A 6,370-nucleotide genomic window follows, 5' to 3' on the forward strand; every position below is an offset into this window, starting at 1 on the left:
AATGTGTAAGGAGTTGAACCCGCCAATTAGAAGGTTATAAATATATGTGCTTGTGTTATCTGCCATGTCTTTGCAGATGTTTGACCCAGTGGGTGAATAAACTTGGTTTGAGCTTTTTCTAGTTGTCCATTTGAGTTTTTAACTCTGTTTGTTAAGAACCTAACAACAGCAACAGAAATGTATATACATTTTAGTTAAAATAAATTCATCAAGATGTTGAGACCTTAACTTTACTCTTCTTTAAGTCACCACACACACACGAGAGAGAGCGAGAAAGTCAAAGAGAGAGAGAGATGAAGGGGAGGAGACGGGTTAAAGATTAATATTTAAGCCTTGAGACAATTGAGACATGGATTGTGTATATGTGCTATTCAGAGGGTTAACAAACCTCCAAACGAGCTTCAATGCCATACAACACTCCTTCCGTGGCCTCCAACTGCTCTTAAATGCAAGAAAAACTAAATGCATGCTCTTCAACAGATCGCTGCCTGCACCCGCCCACCCGACTAGCATCACTTTCTGGACGGAGCTGACTTAGAATATGTGGACAACTATAAATAGCTAGGTGTCTGGCTAGACTGTATACTTTCCTTCCAGACTCATATTAAGCATCTCCAATCCAAAATTAAATCTAGAATCAGCTTCCTATTTCGCAACAAAGCATCCTTCACTCATGCTGACAAACATACCCTTGTAAAACTGACTATCCTACCGATCTTTGACTTCGGCGATGTCATTTACAAAATAGCCTCCAAAACTCTGCTCAGCAAATTGGATGCAGTCTATCACAGTGCCATACGTTTTGTCACCAAAGCCCTATATACTACCCACCACTATGACCTGTATGCTCTCGTTGGCTGGCCCTCACTACATATTCGTCGCCAAACCCACTGACTCCAGGTCATCTACAAGTCTTTGCTAGGTAAAGCTCCACCTTATCTCAGCTCACTGATCACCATAGCAACACCCACCCGTAGCACACGCTCCAGCAGGTATATTTCACTGGTCATCCCCAAAGCCAGCACCTCCTTTGGCCGCCTTTCTTTCCAGTTCTCTGCTGCCAATGACTGGAACGAATTGCAAAAATCACTGAAGTTGGAGACATATCTCCCTCACTAACTTTAAGCGTCAGCTGTCAGAGCAGCTTACCGATCACTGCAGCTGTACACAGTCCACCTGTAAATAGCCCATCCAACTAGCTACCGCATCCCCATGTTTATTTTTGTTTTTCTGCTCTTTTGCACACCAGTATTTCTACTTGCACGTCCTCATCTGTACATTCTATCACGGCAGTGTTAATTGCTCAATTGTAATTACGTCACCACTATGGCCTATTTATTGCCTTACCTCCTTACTTTATTTGCACACACTGTATACAGATTTTTCTATTGTGTTAGTCACTGTACTTTGTTTATCCCATGTGTAGCTCTGTGTTGTTGTTGTTGTCGCACTGCTTTGCTTTATCTTGGCCAGGTCGCAGTTGTAAATGAGAACTTGTTCTCAGCTGGCCTACCTGGTTATATAAAGGTGGGGGGGAAAGCCTAGCTTTTAGCTAACTAGCAGCTCCGGTCAAATTTTGAAATCTCCCATGTGATCTCTAACAAAAGACAGGCTCTCCTCCATCTTGTGTTAGAAACACTACACTTGTCCGTTCAATAGCGGGGACAAGACTCTGTAAAGATGACGTACAACATAATGAAATACTTCACGATGTAAAAGGGGCATAAGACATTAGCGAGCTGAGACGTACGTAGCCTATAGGCCTATTCGTTCAGCCACACAATTGAAAGCATGTTAAACTTCTGGCAGGCATGTGCATATTCTCCTCTGTTTGTTGGTTGTTAAGGTCGATGGCTCATCTACAGTGCCTTCAGAATGTATTCATACCCCTTGACTTATTCCACATTTTGTTGTGTTACAGCCTGTATTCAAAATGGATTCAATTGTTGTTTTTTTCTCACCATCTACACACAATACCCCATAATGACAAAGTGAAAACAAGTTTTTTGAAATGTTTGCAAATGTATTGAAAATTTAATACAGAAATATCTCATTTTCATAAGTAGTCACACCCCTCTTTCTGGGTAAGTCTCTAAGAGCTTTACACGCTTGGATTGTGTAACATTTGCCCGTTATTCTTTTCAAAATTATTTAAGCTCAAATTCTTTGTTTATCATTGCTAGACAAACATTTTTAGGTCTTGTCATGGATTTTCAAGCAGATTTAAGTCAAAACTTGGCCACTCAGGAACATTCACTGTCTTCTTCGTAAGCAACATCAGGGTAGATTTGGCCTTGTGTTTTAGGTTATTGTCCTATTGAAAGGTGAATTCATCTCCCAGTGTCTCAGTGAACCAGATTTTCCGATAGGATTTTGCCTGTGCTTAGCTCCATTGCGGGGTTTTTTTATCCTAAAAATCCACATTCCTTAATGATTACAAGTATACCCATGACATGATGCAGCCACCACTATTCTTGAAAATATGGAGAGTGGTACTCAGTAATGTGTTGTGTTGAATTTGCTCCAAACATAACACTTTGTATTCAGGACAAAATGTGAATTGCTTTGCCACATTGTTTTGCAGTGTTTCTTTAGTCCCTTGTTGCAAACATGATGCGTGTTTTGGAATATTTGTAGTCTGTACAGGCTTCCTTCATTTCACCCTGTAATTTAGGTAGGTACTGTGGAGTAACTGCATCCTTCGATTTATCCTATCACAGCCATGATACTCTGTAAAGTCACCACTGGCCTCATGGTGAAATCCCTGAGTGGTTTTCTTCCTCTCCAGCAACTGAGTTAGGAAGGACGCCTGTATCATTGTAGTGACTGCGTGTATTGATACACCATCCAAAGTGTAATTAATAACTTCATCATCCTCAAATAGATATTCAATGTCTGCTTTTTTTTAACCTATCTACCAATAGGTGTCCTTCTTTGTGAGGCATTGGAAAACCTCCCTTGTCTTTGTGGTTGAATCCGTGTGTGAAATTCACTGCTCGACTGAGGGACCTTCCCAATAAGTTTATGCGTGCGGTACAGAGATGAGACAGTCATTCATAAACCATGTTTAACGCTATTATTGCACACAGAGTCCATGCAACTTATTATGTGACTTGTTATGCACATTTTTACAATTTAACATAATTAGGCTTGCCATAACAAAGACTCGAGATATTTCAGCTTTTCATTTTTAATTTCAAAAATATTTCAAAAAACATAATTCCACTTTGACATTATGGGATGTTGTGTGTAGGCCAGGCTGTAACATAACAAAATGTGGAAAAAGTTAAGGGGTGTGAATACTTTCTGATGGGGTGTCTAGCTGTGCCACAGCGTTTGATTTCCCCAGTAATCTGAGTTTAACAGCGTTGTCTAGATGTTATGCACAATTCTTATGTTTTGAGACCATTTCAGACAGGTGTTTTAAATCCTTAAACCCAGACTTGAACTACACCCTCTCCACCGAATCGCAGGCAGGGGAAGCATAATAGTGATTGCTTTGTGACGCTTGCAGTTAGCCACTGCTTCCTTCCAACAACAACGTAGAATTTGCGATTTCTGACTTGGTATGTAATGTTTATGTCCAATGAGCACCAAGAAATGTTATCTTTAATTTCTCTTCATACGGCAAGGATTGAAAAGGATTTTCCAGTACATTGTCAATGTGACGAATGATGATGACTGTTTGCTTGCTAGCTAAGATTTTGAAAGTATGATGTTGACATGATCAGTCCAATTAAAGCTACGGGAGATATAACGTGATTTGACTTCATTTTGATGACCTTGAGCCTTCTTGGATGAGCACTTCTTCTGTAAATCAATGACTCCCATTGTTAGGGCAGAGAGACATGTATCTTGTCAGTATATCCATAATCTTCAGCCTTGCTCTCCCATAAATTCTGCAGTGACACAATGTTCACGAGTGACAGAACCCTGAGACAATTAACATGATTAACAACGCCTACTCTGTGTGCTTTCGCTGGCAGCCCCTCCACCACACAAATCACTGAGCTAGGCTGAAACAGCTGCATTTTGGAGCTGCCTTACTCAAAGAAGACCAAGTTTGTATGGTACTTTATTAACTCAAATATTTTTTTACATTGTTTGCTCAACTGATATGTGACATGAATTAATGCCAGAATTACATCCAAAACAAGCCTACTTTTTAATTGTATTTTTTAAACAGCCTGCCCTGAATGACAGGTTGCCACTGTGTGCAGGTGTAGGGTTACCTACTGAAACTACCACACATGGTCAAGAATCCAAATGAAACTGCCATCTCTCTCAGCCTCAGTTTGTTTTTTTTACACCCAACAGACACCCTGTTTGCTCTCATTCAGCTGTCTCATTTAACATAATCCTTCCACATAACGAAGCACTGCAATGTTGTTGTTTTTTTCACTGTTGTGTCATCTGCAAACTTGATGATTGAGTTGGAGGCATGCATGGCCACGCAGTCATGGGTGAACAGGTAGTACGGGAGGGGGCTGAGCACACACCCTTGTGGGGCCCCAGTGTTGATGGTCAGCAAAGTGGAGATGTTGTTTCCTACCTTCACCACCTGGGGATGGCCCGTCAGAAAGTCCAGAACCCAATTGCACAGGGTGGGGTTGAGACCCAGGGCCTCCAGCTTGATGAGCTTGGAGGGTACTATGGTGTTGAATGCTGAGTTGTAGTTAATGAACAGCAGTCTTACACAGGTATTCCTCTTGTCCAGATGGGATAGGGCAGTGTGCAAGTGTGATGGCGATTGAATTGTCTGTGGACCTGTTGAGTCGGTATGCAAACTGAATTGGGTCTAGGATGGCCGGTAAGGTGGATGTGATACGATCCTTGACTAGTCTCTCAAACTACTTCATAAGTGAGTGCTAAGTGAGTGCTACGGGCGGTAGTCATTTAGTTCAGTTATCTTTGCCTTCTTGGGTACAGGAAAAATGGTGGCCATCAATAATGTGGGGACAGCAGACTGGGATAGGGAGCGGTTGAATATGTCCGTAAACACACAAGCCAGCTGGTCTGTGCATGCTCTGAAGAGGCGGCTAGGGATGCCATCTGGGCCAGCAGTCTTGAGAGGGTTAACACTTTTAAATGTTTTACTCACATCAGCCACGAAGAAGGAGGGGAGGGGAGGTGCAGTCCTTGTTAGTGGGGCGCGACGGTGGCACTGTATTATTCTCAAAGCGGGCAAAGAAGGTGTTTAGTTTGTTTTCGACTCTACTTTGTCCCTGTACTGACATTTCACTTGTTTGATTGCCCTGCGGAGGGAATAACTACACTGTTTATATTCAGCCATATTCCCAGACCTCTTTCCATGGTTAAATGGTTTGGTTTATTTTCCATGGTTTCCATGGTTTGCGCTTTCAGTTTTGTGGGAATGCCGCATCCATCCACGGTTTCTGGTTAGGGTAGGTTTTAATAGTCACAGTGGGTACAACATCTCCAATGCACTTCTTTATAAACTCACTCACTGAGTCAGTGTATAGATCGATGTTATGAGGCTGACCGGAACATATCCCAGTCTGCGTGATCAAAACAATCATGAAGCGTGGATCCGATTGGTCAGACCAGCGTTGAAGAATTTAGGTAGCATCGTTTTCAAATTTGTGTTGTTAAAATCCCCAGCTACAATAAATGCAGCCTCAGGATATGTGGTTTCCAGTTTACATAGAGTCCAGTGAAGTTCCTTGAGGGCCGTCTTGGTGTGTGCTTGAGGGGGAATGTAGACAGCTGTGACGATAACTGACGAGAATTATCTTGGGAGATAATATGGCCGCCATTTGATTGTAAGGAATTCTAGGTCGGGTGAGCAGAAAGACTTGAGTTCCTGTATGTTGTAATGATTACACTATGAGTCGTTGATCATGAAGCATACACCCCCGCCCTTCCTCTTCCCAGAGAGGAGTTTCTCTGTCGGCGTGATGCATGGAGAAGCCCGGTGGCTGAAACAATTCCGACACCATATCCCGAGAGAGCCATGATTCCATGAAACAGAGAATGTTACAATCTCTGATGTCTCTCTGGAAGGCAACCTTTGCTTGAATTTCATCTACCTTGTTGTCAAGAGACTGGACATTGGCGAGCAGTATACTCGGGAGCGGTGGGCGATGAGCACGTCTCAGGAGCCTGACCAGGAGGCCGCTCTGTCTGCCCCTTCTGTGGCGCCATTGTTTTGAGTCAGCTTCTGGGATAAGGTCCATTGTCCTGGGTGGTGGTCCAAACAGAAGATCCGCTTAGGGAAAGTCGTATTCCTGGTCGTTGGTAAGTTGACATCGCGCTTTTATCCAATAGTTCTTCCCGGCTGTATGTAATAAGACTTAAGATTTTCTGTGGTAACAATGTAAGAAATAATACTGCATAGTTTACTAAGGAC

Source organism: Oncorhynchus tshawytscha, linkage group LG09 (genome assembly GCF_018296145.1).
Source record: "Oncorhynchus tshawytscha isolate Ot180627B linkage group LG09, Otsh_v2.0, whole genome shotgun sequence".
Taxonomy (NCBI): Eukaryota; Metazoa; Chordata; class Actinopteri; order Salmoniformes; family Salmonidae; genus Oncorhynchus; species Oncorhynchus tshawytscha.